This window comes from Fundulus heteroclitus, chromosome 22 (genome assembly GCF_011125445.2).
Source record: "Fundulus heteroclitus isolate FHET01 chromosome 22, MU-UCD_Fhet_4.1, whole genome shotgun sequence".
Classification (NCBI taxonomy): Eukaryota; Metazoa; Chordata; class Actinopteri; order Cyprinodontiformes; family Fundulidae; genus Fundulus; species Fundulus heteroclitus.
Window position 1 is genome coordinate 3,753,291 of NC_046382.1, and position 24,251 is coordinate 3,777,541.

The following is a 24,251-nucleotide window of genomic DNA, read 5'->3' on the forward strand; positions in this document are numbered from 1 at the left end:
AATAGGGTGCTAACATGACCGCCTCCGTTTTGCATATCTATCTCCCGCGCTCTCTACAGAGAAAAACAGTGGCGCAGACATATGACGTCACTAGTGAGACTGTAGTATTTTAAAGAGATATACACAATTACGGTTGTTATAAGACCGCTGACTCAGTATGAGGGATTGCTGCAAAGCCATGGACAATGCAGATGACTCTCCCTGTAGCTCTACGCTTCTCCAGGAGTGAATGCTGCTTGTCGGGACTTTGATGCAATCAACTGGTTTCCTTATATAGGACATTTTTGACCAATCTGTATAATATGATTGATTTGACTTTGTAAAGTGCCTTGAGATGACATGTTTCATGATTTGGCGCTATATAATAAAATTGAATTGAATTAAAATTGATTACAGATAAAACTCATGGAGAATGAAGTTTTGTCGGGATTATGATTAACAATACACATGGAAATCAGCAGTAAATGCCATTTTAGACACAAACAACAACACAGATACCTAAAGTAGTGTTGTTTATTTTATTTAATGTTTGCATTTTATGGTAATTTATCTCCATGAAAAGAGATCCCTACTCCGGGATCCCCTGGGGGAGTCAAAACGAGACATAAAATAATGTTTGGAAACAACAAGGTAAGGAAAACTACCCCACACTCATGCACACATCCATCATCTATCCATCCATCCATCCATCCATCTAAAGACGGATGGATGAATGTTTTTTTGTCTTTTTGTGTTTTTTCGTCTAACCCATTCATGAGAAACAAAAGAAACAAATTCTCAGGATGGACCTGTGATAGTGTTCAGCATCCCATACAGGCAGACAGTACTTCATGCGGTGTGCTTGTATTGAAAGTACATGCTTTGCCCCCTAATCATCATGATTTACATTGGCTATTTTGAAATTCTATGTATTGAAAATTTAAAACTTTGTAACTGTTATCTTGGAATATCAGTTTGCAGAAAAACTGCTAATAAAAGAAGTAATGGATTTCCAAACAACGCCCACGGCCATCATTGAACATCAAAGGGAAATTGCTGTTAAACTTTTCCCAAAGATGGGTAATTTATATACTACAAATATATGTGTGATACTAGCATGATATATTCATGTTTGACAACTGTGTTATTCAATAGCTTTCAGATATATTACAGGATTTTGTAAAACACCAGAGTTCATAAGATTTATGAATTCTTTAATAACTTCTGGTTGCATGTTAATAAAGTGCCGGAGAACAACATGAAGCTATTCTGTGTACACCTAGAAAGTATCGAGCAATCATAAAACCTTATGGACAAAGAAAACCAATAAATCTGAAGCCAGTAGAAACACAACAGTCAGCATTGCATGTATACAACCATGTTACGTGTTCAAAAGAAAAAATCTATTATGCCGGTGGTCTAAATATTACCAATCAACAACAGCTATGTTATATGATACCACAGATCTATAGAATAACTCTGCATTCTTTACTTTTCCCAATAAACAGCTTAGCTTTCAGACATTTGCTGTTACTGTGGAGAAGAGGAACTGGAAACCGATTGGAACTGGGTAAAAATATAAATATGTCATCTTCAAACATAAACTTGTTACATTTTTGGTAAAGTGTGATATGTAGTTGTGTTGTTTTAAGGTATTTTTCCAGCATATATAAAGTGTGCTACATGTAGGTTGTTTTTTCCAGATACAGTGTGACGTTTGTCTTTGGTGGTTTCACCAGGTGTGTACACACAACCTATCACCAGAGAAGGCCTTAGTTTGTTGTATTTAGAAATAACACGTTGGGTGGTTCTGACCATTCTCTATATAGTTTATATGAATAAATAAAGAGCACATTTGTTAAAAGTTTGAACATTTTCAGCAGAGATACAATTAGAACAACACAGATAGATTTAACCTCTCAGTTCTCTGTAGACAGCTGATAGATTTTTGGCACACTGAGGAAGTCTTGATGCCACCTATGCTGTTATACTACATCAAAATAAACATCGCTGAATTTCCAAAAGTTTGATCAGTAAACACGGGATTCTGTCAGGCTGCCCCCGATGATCTTCCTGTAAGTTTTACATTTACAGAGCTAACAGCTTCACATTTTCTGCAGTTGTTTGTTATTATAAAATGATCATAACATTTCTTGCCTCACTTTGTGCAAGATGAGGACAGTAATACTTAAAAATACAAAGACCGGGGCGAGCTCTGATGGTGCAGGGGTAGAGAACTATACGTACGATTCATATAAAGAGGCCTTAGTCATCTACCGCATGTTTTCCTCCTTCTCTTAAACCCCCTTTCCTGTCAGCATACTTTGAAAAAATGAGCTACTGGTTCCACAAAAACACAGTAAAAAATACAAAGATCACTAATCGTAATCTGAGGATAGCAGCGTAAATTTAAATATGAAACCACTGTGGCTTTATGCATGCTTAGTATGTGGTATTGCTGAGCCTGGTTCTGGTTCTGCTGGAGGTTCTCCTCCCTGTTAAAGGGGAGTTTTCCTCTCCACTGTCGCTTCATGCATGCTCAGTATGAGGAATTGCTGCAAAGCCATCAACAATGCAGACGACTGTCCACTGTGGCTCTACGCTCTTTCAGGAGGAGTGAATGCTGCTTGGAGAGACTTGATGCAACCTGCTGGGTTTCCTTAGAGAGGAAAACCTGTCTGGTCATGGCTGAGGTGTTTGAAATCAGTAAAACTTTTAACCTCCAGTAGTGTGAACTCTAAATATTTTTAAACATCCTGTTCTAATACAATGAAAATTGATTTTTTTAACTCCTTATATATTATTCTATTTTTAAAAGTGACCTATCTCGCTTTCTTAAAATGTTTCTTCGTTTAATTAAAATCTCATCAGATCTGATAATTTGGGCTGTAACTTTATTAATTTAATCACACTTGAAATCCGTTTTATATGATCCATTAATGGAGGTCTATCCACTGAGCTATATAATACACTGGAGTGCTGATTTTGCCGAAAAACTGAAGTCACTGGCCGCCATCTTGCTACTCCCTACTCTCCCAGAATCCCACAGGATTTGGTTGCAACAACAAGCAGTTTTCTGGCTGAGTGAAAACGTTTCACAGGTAATTTTACAGTTAGTGGATGTACTAACACTATCAACTACTAGGACATTATATGCTGAAATATTTTACGTTATTCATATTAAATATATATGCTTATATAAGTATATGTATATATGTATATATATGTATACACATATGTAAATATATGTTTTTGTATATTGTTATTTATATATTTATAAATGTTAAACATATATATTTAAATGAATAAAATGCAAAATATTTCAGCACATAACTTTCTCAGTACTTGATATTTTTACAACATAACATAAAAGTATATGGCATTTGACATTTTAAAAGTCTTAAGCCCCCCCTGAACATGAGAAAATCCTCGTTATTCGATGCTGTAGCGCACATATTCCCTAGTTACTGGGGGGAAATAGGGAGTACCAATATGGCGGCTGGTGGCTTCACAGTGACTCGTTCTAACAGACGGTGATTAGCACTCCAGTGTGTTATATAGCTCAGTGGGTCTATCTAGCAAAACCCTAACCTAGCTGTGATGGATTCAGGAAGGTGATTTTAGGCTTCAGCAGTGTAACGATGAGCCAACGTTACATGTTCATTTTAATATTGTTTTAGAAATGAAGTAGTGGTACACAGTTAAACAGCACACCAACTATTTTTCCTATTTGTTTGTTTTTGTTTGGATTGAATCTGTTTGTTTTTCTGGGCGTGGTTTCACCTGCAGTGGAGGGACCTCGTCCTGGGGTCCGTTCTTCGTACGTCGCTAACTCAGTTAGCAGGATTTCATTGTTGACGATTTGGCATGATCTTGGATCGTTTGGTTCTTCGAAAGACTTCATGCACTTGTTGTCATAGCAACAAGTGCGCCAGCTTAAACCTGCTCGAGAGCAGGCTTATTTCATGTAAACAAGATTAGATCACGGCTGTATAAGCGGAGGAGATGGGAAGTCTGCCGTAGCTATGTCCATTTTTATGACTGCAACCTGTTGCGGAAGGTGCAAGAATAATTTGCAGAGTTTTTCGAATTAATCGCGTATTGCGCAATAGACAGGATCTTTTAGAGCAGCGCGACAGTGTAGAGATTTTTCTTGGTGGCTGTAATAAACAGACAAGCACATAATTTAACAGTGGCTTTTAAAGAGGAAAAAGTGGTGTTGGAGCCATAAATCTAAAATTTTAAGTTATTTGTATGGTGGTTTGCTTTTTAATTTATCCTATTCAGTAAGAAGATTTGTTCGGGCCATTTTATTGTGAAGTTTAGTTTTACTTTGAAAGGCTTGCTTCCTGTCGAGCCGTATATTGTATTAGAAAAAACTATGGATGGATTATCTAGACACGGAGCAATACAGTTTTACCGTGTAAACTGTGGATGACTTGGAAAAGGAGGAACTTCATTTTTTATGGATAAAGATTTTTTTGTTAAAATTCCCAGTTTGCACGTGTCCTTTACTTCCCGTCTCTAAGGAATGACACTGAAATTTGGATCTCTTGACATAACAAGTGCCTTTTTAAAATAAAGCGTAATAATTAAAGGCTACCATTTTGTAGAATATTCTTGTATTTCACTTTCACTTGTCCCCATGTTCTAGTGGGTCCCGTGGAGGCTCTGACATAAAAGAACAAAGTTAATATGAGATTATTAAAATGCAAAAATTAATACTGTAGAAAGTGATAGAAACATCTACCATGGACAGTATTTACACATTAATTTGTCTGCTGCTTTTTGCCAGCCCTCTCTCCTGGCTTTAACAGATTTTTAGGTGTTTTAATTAATGACTCAAATTCGGCATAACCTTCCATTAAAGCTCGTGTTCTGCTTGGGAAAAAAACTGTGGGTGTTCTTTGGCCATGCTGAACAGCCAATAGCAGCGCTGCTGATCAATGTTTCTACTATCGATACATTTCCCCTTTTAAACAAACGCATGAACGCGCAGTTATCTCAGATAACTCAATCCAGCCATACTAATCATAAACAACAGGTGTGTTGGAAGAACCCAATTAGCCGGATCAGGATTAGCCGGATGAAATCATCTTGGATGTCTCATTTGATCTTGGATGTTTTAAGCAACGTACGAAGAACGGACCCCAGGTGTATCACACTCAGGTGTGCAGACTGCGGTATGGCTCAAACTAAGAGGCACATTAAGAGGGGTGACACTGGCCAGAGTAGATTTTTGTGTTGTTATAGATTTTCATGTAATGATTGGAATTGGTTTAATGTATTTTCAGTTTGTATTAGTTTGCAAACGTATTGTTTTTGTCCTATTGTCTAATGTAAATAGTGTTATATTTTATATCTTGCATTTAATATATCCCTAACAATGGTTTCTCCCAATTTAGGTGAATCTGAATTTAAGCTGTTTGTCAGTTATTCAGTGTTGGTTGGGTGTTCGTGGTATGGTTGGTTACACTGCTGGCTACAAATAATAATAATAATAATAATAATAATAATAATAATAATAATAAAAGAAGAAGAAGAAGCAGCTTCCACAGTTGAGACATTGTTTTGTTTTTTGGACTGCTGTTCTGGGTCCCGCTTCCATGGCCGCTCCACCAGGTTGACAAGCAGACTAATGAGACAATCTAATAACATAAAGCTGATATTTTGGTGGAAATGAGCACAGAGCCGTTTACTTTCTCAGAACGTGTTGCACTGAGGGATCAATCGAGTTTTAACAGACAATCCCCTACAGTAGCACTAAATGTTACATTTTCAGTTTTAACCCAGTAACTCAACGGTAATGTAACGACAGCATTCCTAGATTCCGTTAAGAAAAGTAAAACATCTTCATTTCCACGCCTGATTGGTTGGAAATGAGGCGGAGGTGACTGGATTGGTTCTTCCAGCTGACTGCGCTCTGCCCACGCTGGGGACTGAAACTCTGAGCGTGGGCAGAACCTCCAGGACTGTCCGGTCCTCAGACTGGCTCATGGAGAGCAGGTGTGCCGATGCCCTGCAGCGGAGTTCTGACGTCAGCTACGTCAGGATGACGTCACCGACTCAGAACCCGCCCTGATAAACGGCTGATAGTGAACTGAAGCCGAGATAACAATCCTGCTGACAGACGGAACGCTGTCAAACTGGACTGACTCAGAACCGCTCTGACTCAGAACGTTCACTGCCTAAGCAGGTGAGCAGGAAGAACTACAGGCATCTAGTAACAGAACCGGGTCCGAGCAGAACATCTAGAATCCAAAGCTCTGTCCTCAGAGGCGAGGAGACACCAGGGAACTCACCCAGGAGATCCAGAACCTCTCAGGTCCAGGGGAAAGAACCGAGCCGACCCAAGCCGAACCTCCAACAGGAGCGGCCCATAATGACAACAAGGCTGTGACCTGTAGAGTAAAGCGCCATCCACCGTCCCATAAAGGCTTCCGAAGCAGGAACGCTTCTCCTCCAGCTGCGCCAGCCACAAGTTACGCGCAGACACCTGATCCAGACGGGAGCCAGAACCCGAGCCGCTCCTCCCAGAACCAACACCTTAATGGCTTAAACTGGACTCACCTGAACCAGAACGGATCCAGAGCGGACCTCCGCCGCAGCTGCTGTCTCCTGTTCGGCTTTAAAATCACGGCTTCACCGGAACTGCTCTAAGTTTCGTTTCAGTCATTTGACGGAAGAGCGCAATCACCATGGAAACGGGCAGCGTATCCCGGAAGAAGCGCTCTGAGTTACAGCTTCTTTTTTATTTAAGCTTTATAACAATGTCTCAGTGTTAATTACAAAGATAAACGTTTCCAAGACATTTTCCACAACAAAAATAAATAAAATGTAGAGCATGAAAATTAAACAACTGTGCAGGGGCAATAATTATTAGTCATAGGACATTATTAATCACAGAACATTATTAACCCTTTATAGGGCACTCAATGAAATACTTTAAAATTCAAAAATTCAAACTTAGAGTGTTATTGGACAACATAATAAGACTTCATTACATTTGTTACATTTTTCAATTTTTTTTATTTTCATGTCAAAAATCGAGGTCAATGAAGTTACCATATTTGGTAACTTGCCCTTAAGTGGTAAAAAAATCAAGGCCAATGAAGTGATCAAATTTGGTTTATTGCCTCTAAATGGGAAAACAAATTACAATACGTATACATAGATAAAATACAGGAAAAACACATAAAATGTATTTGAACATTTTAACATCACTTTCAGAACATAAAAGTGCTAACAGAAAAACGTGATGATAACAGAATTGCTCAACAAACCCTCTGAGGAATACAAGTGTCTGTGTTTGTCTCTGTAGCTGCTTCTGTCTGTCCATCCAAACATGGGAAATTAGGCCACTTTTCCATGGTACTCAACAAAGCAGTTCCGCACTCTGTTCATGCAGAGGTGCACCTTGCAGACCCTGCAGACCACATTTGACCGGATAATATTGCCTTTCCTGCTGCAGTGCTTGCAGGTCTGGCGTTCGCCATGTATAGGGGCATGGAAGAGGGACATATCAAACCGCACAGCCACATGTGGGGTGTGGCTGCGGTGTCCCCGGACAGGCTTAGGGACACCAGCACTGATGGTCAGGCTTTCAACTGAGGAAGATGAGCTTCTTCTGGAGCTAGGCGTGGCTGGCCTCTGGTTGCTGGCATCCCTGAACACCTGGAGTCTGAAATCTTTCAGAGGCTGGGATTTCACACCAAGGGCCTTGCAGTCCCGCTTGTACACCACCCAGGCATTTGTGAGGCTGATATCAATGACGTACGCAAACAGTCGCATGTACCACCTCTTTGACTTCATGGGGGTGCGGTAGAGGTGTACCAGCATGTCACTCTTATCAATGCCCCCCATGTTGGCATTATAACTCCTGATGACAGCTGGACAGTTCACAGGCTCCCTCTTCTTACTCTCACGGCAGTACCTGATGACTGTGGACATCGGCCCCACCCCCATGTCGGTCGACAGAAGAGTGACCGTTTTGTTGTCCTTCCACCTGACAGCCAGTATCCCATCATCACTGGTGACGTAGTCACAGGTACCACGAGTGACAGCCTTTTTCTCCATATCCTTGATTGTCCTGAGTGGAGGCTTTCCAATTCTGTTGTCTCTGGCGGTCCCTGTGTACCTACAGTTGTGGTCTCGGAGGTAACGCACTAGCTCCAGGCTGGTGAAAAAGTTATCAGCATAGATGGCTGTGGTGGTGGGAAAGGTCATGGTACTGGCAAGGACAGATACAATCTGGCTGGTTGCACCTAAGCCTTCTTGTTCAGGTTTTAGGGGAACATCATGGGCCTCCAGGGTAGTCTTGCCCTGGTATAGCACAATGTCATGTATGAAGCCATCCTCAGATGCCCTGGCAAACAACTTGAAACCCCACTTGTCTGGCTTGCTTGCTTGGAAAATTTTTTTTTAATTTTTTTTGATTATTAAGGGCTTTATACGTTAGAAGAAGAATTTTAAATTCTATTCTTGATTTAACAGGAAGCCAATGAAGGGAAGCTAAAATAGGAGAAATATGATCCCTCTTGTTGATTTTCATCAGAACTCTTGCTGCAGCATTTTGGATCAGCTGAAGGCTTTGAACTGCATTTTGTGGACTTCCTGATAGTAAAGAATTACAATAGTCCAGCCTTGAAGTAACAAATGCATGGACTAGTTTTTCAGCATCACTCCTGGACAGAATGTTTCTAATTTTGGCGATATTCCTGAGGTGAAAAAAGGAAACTCTGGAAACCTGTTTAATATGGGATTTAAATGACATGTCTTGGTCAAAAACAACACCAAGATTTTTAACTTTATTACCAGAGGCCAAGTTAATGCCATCCAGATTAAGTGATTGATTAAGAACTTTATTTTTTGAAGACTCTGGCCCAAAGATTACAACTTCTGTCTTGTCAGAATTTAAATGCAGGAAATTTAAAGTCATCCAGCTTTTGATGTCATCAAGACATGACTGCAGTCGAAGTAACTGATTGGATTCATCAGGATTTATGGATAAATATAGCTGAGTGTCATCAGCATAACAGTGGAAATTAATCCCATGCTGTCTGATAATTTTGCCAATCGGAAGCATATATATAGTAAATAGAATTGGTCCAAGGACTGAACCCTGTGGTACTCCACAGGTGACCCTAGAGTTTGAGGAAGATTTATTATTAACATGAACAAACTGGAATCTGTCTGACAGATAAGATTTAAACCAGCCTAATGCTTTTCCCTTAATCCCTACAGTATGTTCAAGTCTTTGTAGGAGAATATTGTGATCAACTGTATCAAACGCACCACTGAGATCTAACAGGACAAGTATAGACACAAGTCCATTATCTGAGGCCATGAGAATATCATTAGTGACCTTCACCAGAGCTGTTTCAGTGCTATGATGAGCTCTGAAGCCTGACTGAAACTCCTCAAGTAGGTCATTACTTTGTAAATGTTCACAAAGTTGATTAGCAACTACTTTCTCAAGAATTTCAGATAAGAAAAGAAGATTAGATATAGGTCTGTAGTTTACTAACTCATCTTGATCAAGAGATGGTTTCTTAAGTAAAGGTTTAATAACAGCTACTTTAAAAGCCTGTGGTACATATCCATTTACCAAGGATAGATTAATCATGTCTAAAATAGTGCCACTGATCAAAGGGAATATGTCCTTAAACAACTTGGTTGGGATTGGGTCTAACATACAGGTAGAAGGTTTAGATGAAGCTAAAATTTTAGATAGCTCAGAAAGCTCTACTGCTTCTAAACAGTTCAAACACTGCGCAGGTTCTAAAGATTCCTCCAATGCTGCCTCACTTACTGAGGGCGAGGTAATCATGTTTGGGAGGATGCCAATTATTTTATTTTTAATGGCATCAATTTTATTTATGAAGAATCCCATAAAATCATTACTGCTAAGAGCTAAGGGAATGGATGGATCAACCGAGCTGTGGCTCTGGGTAAGTTTGGCAACTGTACTAAAGAGAAATCTAGGATTATTTTTATTCTCCTGAATTAATGATGAAGAATATGCTGCTCTAACTCTGCGAAGGGTCTTGTTATACAACAATAGACTGTTCTTCCAGATTAGGTAGGATTCCTCTTGGTGTGTAGAGCGCCATTTTCTCTCCAATTTCCTAACATTGTGCTTCAAGGAACGCAGCTCTGAATTAAACCAAGGAGCCAGCTTCCTGTGAATAATCACCTTCTTTTTCAAGGGAGCTACATTGTCTAATGCAGAACGCAATGACAAAGTCATACCGTTTACAAAGACATCTATTTGTGAATTGGAAGAAACAACATTGCTGCCATCTACAGGGCATTTCTGCAATATGGAGGATATTAAAAAGGGGACAGACTCTTTAAGTTTTGATACAGCATTATCCGATAAAGATCTACTATAATGGAACCCTCTTTTCTTCTAGATTTTAAACAATAGTTTGGACCAAACCAGGAAAACTTAGTTACTTCTGGGTTGAGATGTCTCCAAGCATCAGTTAAATTGAGTTTGTTGCAAAACTTATCAAAAAATAGTAGTATTAGGATGGCTTGACAAATATCTTGAGGGATGTTTATAAAAAAAAAATCATCTTGGACCCCCATTATATTTTAAGCTGAATGTGCAGTTTTTAAGAAATCTAAATGTCACTCTTCAGGCAGGATAGACGCAGAGACTGAGCAGTTGGCAAGGTTAGGTGGAGTTTATTTAGTAGTTCTCTTGGTCAGGCAGGCGGGGGTCAGATCCGTGTAGCCAGTCAGAGGTAAGGGCAAACCTTCAAATCAGGTGTCAGACAAGCAGGAGGTTGAAGCTGGGGAATCCAAGGAAATAGGCGAGGAAGCAGGTTCAGGCAGGCAGAGGAACTCGACAAGGGAGAAAACAAGCAGGATAGCAATGTTGAACTTGACTTGGTCAAACTAGAAAAGTGGCCTGAAAGTGTTACCACTGGGGTCAAACAACAATGTGACGGCATGCAGGCGGAGGCTCCATCCTTATATGGCACCAGCTGCTGATCATGGATCTGCAGGTATGAAGCTCACAGCAGTTAATGTGATCTCATCCAGAAGCCTTTTATTTTCATACCTGCTTTTACAGCCAGAAATGTTTAATAAAATAGATTTCACATTATCAACAATAATGATCAGACTCTCCAGCGCCCATGACTATCCGCAATGTGTGAGACAGTCTGTCCAGGAAAGTTTTTAACTAAAGCAGCCTGCAGACCTTGCTGTGCCATGACTAAAGTCTCCTCATGGCTGAACCCAGAATGAAACATCCTCTACTGTGGAATCAGTTTATTGAATCAAAGGCGAAGGTTTGATTTCAACTTTGGTAGGGACACTATTGATCTGATGCCATTGGTCCTATGCAATACACATGCTCCTATTTTTTTTTTATTTTTTTTGGTGATTTTTCACGGCTCTAGTGGCTCGCTTTTTATTACAGTAGGCTGACAGGAAGGGGGTGGAAGAGGGGGAGAGACATGCGGCAAAGGACCGCGGGTCGGACTCAAACCCGGGTCGACCGCGTCGAGGACTAAAGCCTCCATACATGGGTCGCGCTACCTGCTGCGTTACCAGCGCACCCATGCTCCTATTTTTTGATGCTTGACTTGAGCATCAGGGCACGATTTGTCTGGTGTAAAGAGAAAAGACGCATTTATATATATTTTTTTCCAATGTTTATTAAAGCATCACCGGCTCTGAATGTTGAATTGTTTTTTTTTTCTACTTTGAAAAGGTTTGATTTGCCCATTTAACTAAATATAGTCAAAATATGTCTGTTGTCTGTAGATTTATTCTGTATTTTCTTTTTAATACAAAACAGTAAAAATTATGGTAAAATACCGGCAGCTGTGGTTGCCAGGAATGTACCGTTAAAAAAAGAGGCATCTGTATAAGACAAAACAGTCCATTGTATTGGTAATGTTAAATCTTACAGTTGAAAAAATGTTTTTTCATTGCGAATCATTGTAGAAAAAATACTTTAAACCATCGAACTGTAATGTCCTGTGAAAAAAATAGCCCTTTCCACAGATTTTTACATGTATCTGCTGTAACACAACAGGTACATTACAGTTCTTTTTACAGTATTTTCTTGTTTATTTTACAATGTGGGATAAACATTATTATGGTAAAAAACTTTTAAAACAACTGAAATGTGGTAAACCTTTTTACAGGCTGTGTCAATAAAAAACACGGTAAATTGTAAAATATTTTATTTCGACCAGTTAAATTTCATGGTAAATTCCTGGCAACCACAGCTGCCGGTATTTTACCGCTAAAAATATAGTACAATACATGTGGAAGATACGTTTTTTTGGTGTAAATTTTACATTGGCAACTTAAAGATGCACAAATTTAATCAAGGTGCTGATTATCACTTAAAACCAGTGAGACAATTGTAAATAGCATCTGGTAAAGAAGACAGTACAGATTATATTGTCTGCACGATCACAAATCACTATAAACCTTGACAATGTAGCATATCACTGGTAATGGTTGAACAAAAACATGAAAAGTAGTCACTTGCCCCTCACTGGACAGGAGTAATAAGTCACTGAGTCTGGACTTGGTTGAAGATAACCCTCAGACAAATCAGGTTCTAAATGTACATGGCATCAAAGAGACAAGTTCTGCTGGAGAAGTCAAATTGCTGTCCATTGGGTTTTCACTTTGGACTGCGAGGATCTGCCCTGCAGAAGAAAGAAAATAGAACAAAGACACAAAAACAGTATGTTAAAATAAGCTTTCATAAAGTATTTCTTAATAGTTACAGTTGCAGGTCTTAAATTTAGTCACAAAAAGTGGTGAGATAGACCCAAAAATAACTCAAAATGCAAAAATTCTAAGTTTTTCAAAGGGTATCTAGTAGTGATGGGACGAAGCGTTTCTACACTTTGCCAAACTGTGTTGATACTGTGTCACTCAATACTGACACCTGCTGGACCTTAAAAGTCCCTACAGGCAACCTGGTTGACAGAGTTAACTGACACTGATTTGATGACCAAGTATACACAATACAATTTAAATCATTGTATGTTGCATTGTATTATTTTATATTTTCATTTGAATTAAACATATATTATTTTTTTTTAGATACAGTCAATAAATAATGTGAACGAGGATGCTTGTGGACTGGCTTTTTTATTTTTATTATTTTTTTAACAAATTCTTTGCTGCCATGTCCTTTCAATGCCCCCCCCCCCCACACACTCCCCCTTTTGTGTTGAACAGTGAAGTGTGGTGAAAACAGCTTTAAAGGCGTTCTATGCAACATTTTTCAGTTAATTAATGTGTTCCATACCGTTTTGGATGATTAAATGAGTCATTTCAGGTTGAACAAAGGTTTTCTCGGCCGCCCTGGTGGTCTGTGGGGGAAATACCGCACTTGCAATTGCAGGAGCCCTCGGCCCGCACTCACAGAAGTCTCGTGCAAGACCGCGAGAGTCGGTCTTGCTTTACGGCGAGAACTCCATGTGTTTTTGCCCTGCCATTCACTATAGGGTAGTTCACGCGTGACGCCAGCGCTACATCCGGGTCCCGCGGGTAGGCAAAAGCAGAACTGTTCCCGTCTACTATCATTACAAAATGGGTGATTTAGAGCGTACTTTTACTTCGTTTATTTTTGGAATCTAATCAATGCCTATGACTTGTTGTGCTCCCGGTTGCACAGAGAGGCATTCCAAATCGTTGGATGTACGTTTCTGTCGTTTACCGAAGGAGGAAGGACGAAGAAAGAAATGGATAATTTCAATGAAAAGAGCGCAGGCAGACAATCCCAATATACTGGGGGAGCCATCATACTACGACAGAATTTGCAGTCTACACTTCATCTCCGGTAAATACAACTTAATTCTGCTCTAGTCATTGTCCTACTTAAATAGCGGCGGAGGGGAGGTGGCGATCGATACACGGGCCGGAGAAGTAGCAGCAGCAGCAGCAGCAGGCTGCTCCATTACGCCCCCGTTCACGGGCGCTAGTACTTCTGTGTTTACGCTGCAATGTCGCCGACACCCCCACCCATTTTAACAAGACAAAAACACCAAAATAATCCGTAGTGAAGTTTTTTTTTTAACCTACCGGGCGGGTCTTCCTCTCTGTTGAGACGCGGTCTGTGTCTGACGCCGCTTTGTGCTGTTACACAAACATGTCTGAACATCCATCCATCCATTTTCTGACCGCTTAATCCCTCATGGCGTCGCGGGCGTTTGCTGGAGCCTTTTTCCCGATATAAAATAATTGTAGCCGTCCAGTGGTTTCATGGCTTTCGTGCTCTCTCTCTGTACTGGCCTGCGTGTTTATAAGGCAGCTGTATGTCGCGGTACGGAACCCTTGGCCAGCATTTCACAGACTCGCTCCGTCCCTTCAGGCTTTTGCTGTGTGGATCTGGTAATCACGCGCAAAAGCAACAACAAAGAAACGCGTGTTAACGTCAAATAAACATGCAAGCATATCAAGTTTTTTTTTTATTATTATTATTATATATATATATATATATATATTTTTTTTTAATGTTGGCGAGGCGGTAGCGTGAGTTTGGCGAGGCGGCTGCCTCGCCAAGATAGCGCTGCGGGAAACCCTGATATTCATACTTTCACTGTTAGTCATTGCTTGTACTGCCGTTTTTTCCACTTTTCGTTGCGTTTGCCTGTCTGCTAAGCTCAAAACAACCGCGCCTGGCTTGATGGAGAAACCAGAACAGCTGAGCATCTTTACGACAGTGCACTTTTACTTTCGCCCTCTGGGGGGAGCCTCGCTGGAAAATCAACCATAGTATACCTTTAATTCTCCATCACATCACTATTATATCGCACATGCATTGACTTTTTCAACAATTCTCTTGCGGTTTTTAGCAGCAACGGTGTTATTTCTTACCGTTTAATATTGTCCATATGCCTTCGTAAAAGATTTCTAATTCTACTCGTAGGACATGCGTACTTCCAAGCTTATTTCCTGTCATTGCCATGGTGAATCACATTATTTGCGTTCCAGTGATCGGGATTTTTTTCATACTCACGTTCAATGGTTGATCGGGCGCTGTGTTTAGTTACCTGACTGATATCATCTGTTCTGAAATCGGACATGCTGAGTATGACAAAGGGAGGAAGAACTACTCAGAGTAGCAGCTTTCTACTAAGGGTAGATCAGCCGTTTTTTCTGAAACGACACTCAGAACAAAGACGCACAGCGCAACCCGCCCAACCGTAAAGGCGTCGCCCAACCTATCCATCAGTGGTGCACTCCGATCAGCACCTGCTGCTCACAGAGCGAGACTGTGGTACATCATCACACCAGAGTTGCAAAATGGTTAAAAATTAACCATTATTAACCGTCATTTTGTTTACAGTTCAGCTTAGATTATATTTACTGCGCAGCATAGTTTTGCTGTGCGCGCTGCTGTGCGCGAATGCACACGCGTGCAGTTTAGAGGGAACAGAAACAGTTTGCCGCGTCAGTTCGAAACAGTTCCTGTATCGGTCCCGTATCGATACGCGCATCGAAACGGGTTTTTCTCTATGAGCTTGACACATGTGCCGACGCATTGGACCCATCACTAGTATCTAGTCTAATTTTTAATGGAGCTTCAAGTTTATGACTCCAAAGAAGTTTCTATAAGATGTAGTTCATCACATTAAATCTATATTTTATACCGTTTGTGGGCAGAGACATCAGAAATTGAATTTGACTTGCTAAAACGGTTTCTGGATTTACATAATTTGAAATGAAATTCTATGGTTTGATAAGTTATTTAACAAAACTGTATTTTAGGTTTTGAAACTGAATTTCATTGCTTTGAATACTATGTTTTACTAATGTAATTTCAGTTCTATTTCATTTCTATTCCTGTGTAATGTATCTGGGTGCTTTAAAAATCAACTAATCAAACAGATTCCCTGGTTTATGTGGAACATCAACTTAAATTATTTAATAGCGTTTTGAGTTCAAGCATTGAAGCATTTCAGAGCATGCTGGATATAATTAAATATTTCAAATTATGTTACATAACACTGCTTCAGCCCAAATTGTCATTTGAGAAGTTTAACCCAATGTTACAAGTAGGTCAGTGAATCTGTGATGATTAACTACTTTTTCATGGACCCTGATGTGCGACATAAAAACTAAATTCTTTAACTTATAGAGCTGAAATGAAATTCGTTCTTAGACTGCAGGTGTCCTGCTGGTTCCTAAAGTATTTAAAAGTAGAATGGGAGGCAGAAGTTTTATTACCAAGCTCCTTTCCTGTGGAACCAGCTCCCAGTTTTAGTCCATGAGGCAGACATGTTAAAGATTTGTTTTGGGTTTATGATTATATGGGATATTAATTTAATATGGGCTGCTATTTTGAGTTGTAATTTCATATAGATGTTGTTGATGTCTGGTTCGAAGTGGACTATGAGGACGCTTTAAGTAGAAGGGACTATATATCTCATAATGCTTAAGAAGCAGAAGAAGTTCTGAGAAAAAAGGTGCGGCTCTAAGTGTTGCTTTGGGGGAAGAGTTTCTTTTTTTTTTCCTCGGCTTCAACTCTATGCTTAGTTCACTAAAGTTCATCTGAATTATACAATCGACTCCTGTTCGTCTTTGGTTTAGTCAATTTTACACAGTTTTTCCTCTCCACCCATGGGTCCTGGTTATTTAATACAGGCCAGGTGAGCCCAGCTGTGGGTCAATTGATGAGCTACTACCTGGAACAGAACCTGCCTCTATACATCCTCATCCTGTGGGTCTGGTAGGAGGCTGCTGCAGCTTTGCTCAACCCCTACACTCTCCTTTACACACCTGTCCACTTACTAAGACTTGGATAGTGGACTATTTGCATCCCACAAGTCATTCTCTTTATGTGGATGCAATGTTCATCTTTTATTTTAGAGCACTCCTGGGGACCGTTCTTCGTACGTCGCTAACTCAGTTAGCTGGATTTGATTGTTGACGATTTGGCATGATCTTGGATCATTTGGTTCTTCGAAACTCATCCTGGACTTGTTGTCATAGCAACATGTGCGCCAGCTTAAACCTGCTCGCTAACAGGCTTATTTCATGTAAACAGGATTAGATCGCAGCTTTATAAGCGGAGGAAATAGGGAAGTCTGCCGTAGCCATGTCCATTTTTTACGACAGCAACCTGTTGCGGAAGGTGCAAGAATTATTTCAGAGCTTTTCAAATTAATCATGTATTGCGCAATAGACAGGCTCCTTTAGCGCAGCGCGACAGTGTAATTGTAGAGTTTTTTCTTGGTGGCTGTTATAAACAGACAAACATCATTTAACAGTGGCTTTTAAAGAGGAAAAAGTGGTGTTAGAGCCATAAATAGAAAATATTTAAGTTATTTGTATGATGATTTATTTTCATCATATTCAGTAAGAAGATTTGTTCAGGCCATTTTATTGTGAAGTTTAGTTTTACTGTGAAAGGCTTGCTTCCTGTCGAGCCGTATATTGTATTAGAAAAAACTATGGATGGATTATCTAGAGACGGAGCAATACAGTTTTACCGTGTAAACTGTGGATGACTTGGAAAAGGAAAAACTTCATTTTTTTCTAGATAAAGAATTTTTTTGTTAAAATTCCCAGTTTGCACGCGTCCTTTACTTCCCGTCTCTAAGGAATGACACCGAAATTTGGGTCTCTTGACATAACAAGTGCCTTTATAAATAAAGTATAATTAAAGGCTACCATTTTGTAGAATATTCTTGTATTTCACTTTTACTTGTCCCCATGTTCTAGTGCGTCCCGTGGAGGCTCTGACATAAAAGAACAAAGTTAATATGAAATTATTAAAATGCAAAAATTCAGAAAGTGATAGAAACATCTACCATGGACAGTATTTACGCATTAATGTGTCTGCTGCTTTTTGCCAGCCCTCTCTCCTGGCTTTAACAGATTTTGAGGTGTTTTAATTAATGACTCAAATTCATCATAACCTTCCATTAAAAGCTCTTGTTCTGCTTGGGAGAAAAACTGTGGGCGTTCTTTGGCCATGCTGAACAGCCAATAGCAGCGCTGCTGATCAATGTTTCTACTATCGATACATTTCCCCTTTTAAACAAACGCATGAACGCGCAGTTATCTCAGATAACTCAATCCAGCCATACTAATCATAAACAACAGGTGTGTTCGAAGAACCCAATTAGCCGGATCATGATTAGCCGGATGAAATCATCTTGGATGTTTCATTTGATCTCGGATGTTTTAAGCAACGTACGAAGAACGGGCGCCTGAATTAGTTGCTTTATTTTTGTTGTTAAATTCTGTGAACTACTGAGTCTATGGAACTGAATCCCCTTAAGTGCACTGTCAAAACCAACTTGTCTGCAGATTGTAAATATTTTGGGTATTGTTTGTTGTTTTTTGTTTCTTGTTTCACATAATATATGGTACCAACACCAAATATAAGCATCTGCCTTTGTGTCATTATTTACTCATAAAAGTGGCAAGCTAGAGAGAAGGTCTTGAAAAAGGTAATTAATGCACATATTGTTTTGTTTGAACATTCAGTCTCACCAATACCTTGAAGATGAATATTTTTTAAACACTCGATGTTAAAATACCAAATGCCGTATTGGTGACAGAGTCCGAGGTAGCTGATGAAGCGAAAAGTTGATTCACCTGAATCCGAGTTTCACAATATGCTCGTTGTTGAGTTCAAGTCTGGCTTACCTTTAACTCTATTCAACCCACTTTTACCATATGCACAAACTTCCGAGAGCAGTATCGTTTATCATATTAAGAATTTATCTCAAATATATGCAACAAATGTAGGGAGTTCTAAGACTTAGACATATTTAGCTGACTTAAAAAAGGTTGCTAAACTGCCTGGACAAAACTATGCTGTAGTGCTGAATGAGATGATGGCCCAGATCAGCAAATCAATCTCAGAGCTGCATCCTGATGTTGAAGCTGATGTTAAGGTAGAACAGCCTTCAGTGAATACAACCAATCAGCCATTACATAAAAAGGCTGTCCCATCTTCACTGTTTGCCACTGCTTCCATAGCTCAACTAGAGGAGCGACGTGTTACCATCAATCTCACTGCTTCAGACCTCAACCCTCCTGAGTTACAAAGTGTTGTGCAATTATACACTGTTTAAAGTTATTTTATGTTTCATAAATAACTCTCTGTTAAGTATTGCCTGGTGATAATCAGCTCTTACGCTGATATCAGGACAACGGTTGAAAGGGATAAATTCGAGCACTAGCGATCTTTTAACAGCAAAACCTGCACACACATAGAATAAAAGGAGTGACAACTTTTTTTCAAGTTCAAGAATTTAATAACAGAAATAAAATGAGCATCCAGAGAACATCACTATGTAATGTTGTTTACCTGAATAAGCACAATATTTCGATTAATAAATCCTCTCTACTAGGCTAGTGAAACTTAACTAAACTACCAAGCAAAATGAAGATAAAAAAGAAGCTAAGCTAAGGAACTATTTACAAGCAAAAACAAACAAAAGACAAAACAAAAGTGGTTGATCATAATCAGAATAATTCAGTGAATCCTGGTTCACTGCAGATCTGATTAACAAAAACATGGAATGGAGTTAAAACATTTGCCATGTAATTCAATCCATTCACAATGCAAAGCCCAAGTTGAACAAAACATTATTTGTTAAAATAATATTCTGAGGACCGGTTTGTCCTGTAAAATAATTTAATTCAGAATCGCTTGCCTTTGTTTATGCGATTCTACCTCAGCCCGCTAGGGGGCGCTATAACGATCGTCGCTAACCTGGTTAAATAACCTGGTCTATAGTTATCAAATTTGTCTTGAAAACCAGCATTAATATACCATATTGATGCGGGAGTAAGGCAGATAACACCATCGGAGGATGGCGGAGCAGAACAGTTACGCTTTATGCTTTAAAGCGAACTCCTTTTGAAATGTCCCAAACCGGATATTAGCAAAGCTAATAGCAGCTCAGCTAGCGCGAGCTACCGGTTAGCCCTTTGTTCTAAACACCATGGGTCACAAAGGTTTACAAATCGTTTCCCAATAAACCTTTTAACTTCACCCTCATCTCGCTGCCCAAACCTGTCCTTTTCTCGTGTCAGTTCTGTTCAGTCTGGCCATTCACGGAAGGAGCGTTGAAGGAGGAAGTTGTTGGTTTCTTCTTGGCAGGCTAGCGTTTAGCCCTGCAGCATGATGTGGCTAATCACAGCGTGGGGAGGGAATGGAGGCCTGGTCTGAGCACGTTCTCTGAACCGGTTGCAGTCCGATTTGAGCAGATTTCCTCAGAATTCCACAGCTTTCCGCTCCATCTGGGCTCGCTCCCCTGTACAGGCTGAGAAGAAATACACAGAGCTGTTTCGCATGCAGGATCTTTGCTCCTGCTACCGGTGATGATGTTAAGACAGCAAACTTAGCTCTGTGTTTGCGCAGACATGTTGTTTGTCCGGATTGAGTCAGGTCCTCTGCTGAAGCAGGCAGTCGAATCTAGCAGACCTTGGATCAAGCGTGGCTGGTCCAGGCAATCTTTTAGATGTTCCAGCAGATGAGGCCATATGGCCCCATGGTTCAGGCCTCCTCCCTTGTCCTGGAGAGGTGATCTGTGCAGCTGCTGAAAAGGTCTGCAGAAGTGGTCTTTGTCTGTGGGAGGAAAGTTTTATCACCAGCAGGGGACCCCCTGGTGAGAGAAGGAGGGGCTGTCCCCGCTGCCTCTCTCTCCTCTGTGGCTGTGTCATCAGAATTCAATCTGATTCAGTCAACCATTTTGATGACCCTGGCGGTAATATCACAACAAATGGTATGTGGTAGAACACATTGTCAAGTCGGAGGACACTGCTGTGCATCTGCGCTCTTCCTACAGACTACGTGTGTTTTCTGGAAAGGTGCCACGACCACAACGTGAAGTGGACTATGATACATGGAGGTCCAGTGTGGATCTGGTTCTTAATGATCCTGCCATATCTGAAATCCAACGATTGTGACAGATCCTCGACAGTCTCCTGCCACCAGCCGCTGACAGTGAAACATCTAAGTCCTGATATGTCTGCTAACGTCTATATCCAACAGCTTGACTCCGCCTATGGGACGGTGCAGGATGGTGAGGAGCTGTATGCAAAATTTATGGATACACTTCAAGATGCTGGTGAAAAACCTTCAGCTTACCTGCAGAGATTACAAGTTGTTTTAAATCTTGCAGTAAAGAGGGGAGGTGCATCAAAAGCTGAAGTTAATAGACATCTTCTAAATCAGTTCTGCAGAGGATGCTGGGACAATGTCCTGATATCAGAACTCCAGCTCAAACAGAAAAAAGAAAAACCACCTTCTTTTGCTGAACTACTACTGCTGTTAAGAACTGAAGAGGACCGAGAGGCTGCAAAGACACAAAGAATGAAACTTCATCTGGGAGGAGGCGGAGCCAGACCGAAAGTAACATCACAAGGCCAAATTGCATATGGAGAAGACGAAAAAAAGAATATGTGAGACACTGACCACTATAACCAAACAACTCACTGAACAGATGGCTGCAATACAGCGTCAATTAGCTATCTTAACTGTAAACCAGTCTCAGGGACGACAGACTTACATTCCGAGACCCAATCCAGTTCCCAAGTCGCGTGGAAAACAGACCATGGCAGCTGCTGTGAGTAACCCCTCTGCAAGTCCAAAGCCAGGTTTCTGTTTCCTCTGTGGAGAAGATGGACACATCAAGCCACAATGTGACAATCGCCCGAATCCAGAACTTGTCAGAGCCAACAAAAAAACAATTCAGTGAAAGGAAACAAAAGTGGCAGAAGCGAAATCAACCAGCACCCGGACAGTTAAACTAGACTCAGTTCGTGTTGAGGGACAAACAGGAACTGCGCTGGACTCATCCTGTCCCTCAAAGTTGAATCGTGTTGAGTGTGAAAACCTCCAGCAGTCCCAAAGGGAGGCTACAGTCCATCTCCCAAAGGGCCTGATGGGGTGAAGATGCACCGCTGAAGTTGCTGTCGCTGGTCACACTTGTCAGTGCTTGCTTGATATCGGTTCGCAGGTGACCACTGTATGTCTATTTTTACAATGAACATTTACAAGATCAACAAATTAACCCTCTACATATCTATTAGACATCGAAGGTGCTGCAGGCCAGTCAGTTCCTTAGCTTGGTTATGTGGAGATGGTAGTGAAAGGGTTAGGGTTAGGGTATGTATATGAGCAGCCTCCCACTAGGGGAGACTGAGTGCACGGTCCATCCTGCCGTTCATCAGAGGGCCTAGGCTCTTATATAGTCGGGTTCGCCTTTGTTATATAAGTAATAAAATGTTTTTCATTTACTTTCTGCGTCCCTTACTTTCCTTTTAATTAGTATTGTTTTTTCCTTTTCTTAGGTTTCCGTTTCCCCTCTTTGTTTTTGTTTTTGTTGCGCCCGTACCTCTAGATTCGTTTCGTTTCGTTTCCATCTAGGCATCAGAGTTCGTTTCTTTTGTTTCCCTCTGGTTTTTTTCTTTTTCTTTGACGACGTTTCGGCGTTTTTTAGCCTTCTTCAGGTCCTTCCCTTTTTGGCGTCTTAATTTAGTTTAGGCACCCCCTATTCTTTTCTGTTCTTCCTTGTATGTGTTTCCCTCTGTCCTTCTCTTAGGTTTCTGACTGTCCTTCTTTTAGGTTAGCTCCCTTTTATATGTTTCCCTCCGTCCGTCTTTCCTTATTTTAGGTTTATCTTTCCTTATTTTAGGTTTATAGTTTTTCTTTTATTTTTATACTCCATCTTAGGGTTAGGGATGGGAGGGGGGAGGAGGGTGGGGGGCTGGGGTTAGGATTAGGCATCGTCAAGGGGAGGGGTTAGGATTAGGATTAGGGTTAGGGTTAGGGTTAGGGTGTGGAGACTGAGCCTGTCTCCAGTTGGAGACAGGAGGGGCACTGTCCATCCTCCCATAGGGCTGACGCTCCCGTCCCCCAAATTTTTGTCGGGAGGAATTCCTCCCATAATGGACGGTGGTCCAGCCGGATCCACCGCGAAAAGCCATATTGTGGCTGATTTATCCGGGTAGGCTTGGCTATTATATAACAATGAAACAAATGAAAAAAATAAAAATAAAACTCCTCAAAATAACTTTTTTTGTGTTTTTTTTGTAAATTCAAATTTTTTAATGTTTTTAAATTTTTTAATATTTTTTTAATTTTTTAATTATTTTAATAAAGAAAACAAGAAAAAGTGCTCCGCCGCGACGTTTCGGTCCAAGCCGGACCTTCTTCAGGCAATTGGAGCACAAACAAAACAAACTGTGGTTTTAATGAGAGCTCTTACTGGAGATGTGTCTCGTATGACTGACCAAGCAAGAATGAAATACATTGCAAGCTGGCTCCCTTTTATACCCGCCCACTAATTTTTGGTTGATTTTTTTAGAAACAGTTTTTTGATGTCATATTCCATTTTTAAGATGTCCTTTAGTGATGTAATGTTTTTAATGTAGTTTTTTACTCTTTTAATGTATCTTAATGTAGTTTTTTAGTGTTTTAACAAATTTTAATGTAGTTTTTTAATCTTTTAACGAATTTTAATGGTGTTTTTAAGAATTTTCATAGATTTTAATGGTGTTTTTTTAGGTTTTTAATTTTGATGGTGTTTTAAGGATTTTAATCGAATTTTTATATTTTTATAAACAAATATGATTGGGAAATGGGTTGGGTAAGGTTAGGTCAGGAATAGGGGTGGGGTTGGGGTTAGGTCAGGAATAGGGGTGGGGTTAAGGTTAGGTCAGGATTAAGGGGTCAGGGTTAGGTAAGGATTAGGGGGTGGGGGGTTGGGGTTAGGTCAGGATTAAGGGGTGGGGTTAGGTTTAGGGGTGGGGGTAGGGTAAGGGTCAGGGTTGAGGGATGAGTTGAGGGCAGAGAAGGTTAAGGTTAGGATAGGGGTAAGGGATAGGTCTAAAATCAGGTTGGGGTAAGGGTTAGGGAGCGGTGTTGGGGTTAAATTAAACCCAGATTAGGTCAGAAGGGCAAAAAATAGGGCTCACGTCCTAACGTTTAAACCCCTTGGATCTATAGTGTTTAGTTGTCTGATCCACTTCCTCTCGCATCTTTTTCTGTCTCCATCTGTCCAGTAAAAATTGCTCTCCACAACAGAAACCTTAAACGATTGCAAATCATGGGAAATAAAATGTTTGACTAGAGGAGTATGGCCATCCTTATTATGCCTAATATTATATTTATGTTGTGCCATCCTAGTTGCTAGTGAATTTTTGGTTTCTCCAATATATTGTAGTTTGCATTTAGTACAAAAAATTATGTAAACGCAGTTGGAAGTCTTGGGGCTGAAATTATCCGAGATCTTAAAAATCCTTTTCGTTGTTCT

General features: G+C 40.3%; 1 protein-coding gene across 5 annotated transcripts in view; it reads right to left on the reverse strand.

Moving 5' to 3' along the window:
• Nucleotides 1-6,837, reverse strand: part of helz2b (helicase with zinc finger 2b) — a 46,910-nt gene extending 40,073 nt beyond the window's left edge. For 2 of the 5 annotated variants that reach the window (XM_036126642.1, XM_036126644.1), the window contains exon 1: nt 6,550-6,832. The gene's annotated coding sequence lies outside the window, so the exon portion shown is untranslated. Of the gene's footprint in view, nt 1-6,549 lie in introns of all 5 variants that reach the window. The other 3 variants (XR_004927685.1, XR_004927686.1, XM_036126641.1) reach the window with 3 other exon arrangements.
• Nucleotides 6,838-24,251: the final 17,414 nt, after the last annotated feature.